Source organism: Lathyrus oleraceus, chromosome 5, assembly GCF_024323335.1.
Source record: "Lathyrus oleraceus cultivar Zhongwan6 chromosome 5, CAAS_Psat_ZW6_1.0, whole genome shotgun sequence".
Taxonomy (NCBI): domain Eukaryota; kingdom Viridiplantae; phylum Streptophyta; class Magnoliopsida; order Fabales; family Fabaceae; genus Lathyrus; species Lathyrus oleraceus.
Window position 1 is genome coordinate 102,490,494 of NC_066583.1, and position 1,445 is coordinate 102,491,938.

The window sequence follows — 1,445 nt, forward strand, 5'->3', positions numbered from 1 at the left end:
TATCTCCGAGTCTTACGACGAATTCGGGAATATCGTGCTGAAAACAATCTCCCTCCTATAAACCTTCCTGATATCAAAAACATTTTTCCTTCTTTAACCGAGATGGCAGAACCAGCTCGTGCTCTTAGAGATTACGCCGCTCCATCGCAAGATGAACCGCATTCAAGTATTGCTCCGCCCGCAATCGAAGCAAACAACTTTGAACTTAAACCTTCACTGCTGCAGGCTGTGCAACAGAACCAATTCTCTGGAAATCTTACCGAAGATCCAAACCTTCATTTATCCGTATTTGTTCAATATGCTGATACTGTTAAAGCTAATGGTGTCACTTCAGAGGCAATTCGACTTCGTCTTTTTCCTTTCTCATTAAGAGATAGCGCTAGAAGATGGCTTCAATCTCTACCTTCCAACTCAGTCACCACATGGAACGAGTTGAAGAAAGTTTTCCTTGCCCGATATTTTCCGCCAAGCAAAACAGCTATGTTAAGAGCCCAGATAAACGGATTTAAACAGAAAGACAACGAGTCTCTTTTCGAAGCATGGGAAAGATACAAAGACATGATGAGACTTTGCCCACACCATGGTTTGGAAGACTGGTTAGTAATTCACACATTTTATAATGGTCTCTTATACAATATAAGGTTAACAATAGACGCCGCTGCAGGTGGTGCATTAATGAACAAACCTTATGCTGATGCTTACCAGCTTATCGAGAGCATGGCCCAAAACCACTATCAGTGGGGAACCGAACGAACAACAGTGGAAAAACATCAACCGAAAACTGGCATGTACGAGATAAGTAACCTTGATCACGTCAATGCAAAAGTGGATGCTTTGGTCCAGAAGATTGAAAGTTTAAATGTATCACCACCAACCGCCGTGGTTGCTATAGCTCAGAATTGCGAGGTCTGTGGAATCCAAGGCCACACTCCTGCGGAATGTCAACTCTTGACTGGAATCCAAACAGAGCAAGTAAACTATGCTCAAGGAAGCCCCTATTCGAATACCTATAACCCAAATTGGAAGAATCATCCAAACTTTTCATATAAGAGTAATAATGCTTTATACGCACCTGGACAGTCTCCGAATCAAACCCCATCTATACCTCCGGGGTACCAGAAACCAAATCTTAACAATAATACCCCTAGAAAATCCAACTTGGAAATCATGATGGAAAACTTTATAGCTTCCCAACAACAAACCAATAAAGATTTCTTAAACCAGAACATACACACTGGCGAACAACTTAAACAACTAGCAAGCAAAGTAGATGCCTTGGCTACCCATAACAAAATGTTAGAAACCCAAATATCTCAAGTAGCTCAACAACAAGCACCTACTGCTGCACCAACTGGTACATTCCCTGGACAGCCCCAACCTAATCCGAGAAGCCAAGCTCATGCAATTATATTAAGAAGTGGAACGGAAGTGGAAGGACCGTCTGA

General features: G+C 42.1%; 1 pseudogene; it reads right to left on the reverse strand.

Annotated features, from left to right (window-relative positions):
* Nucleotides 1-487: 487 nt before the first annotated feature.
* On the reverse strand, nt 488-587 carry LOC127089208 (uncharacterized; annotated as a pseudogene).
* Nucleotides 588-1,445: the final 858 nt, after the last annotated feature.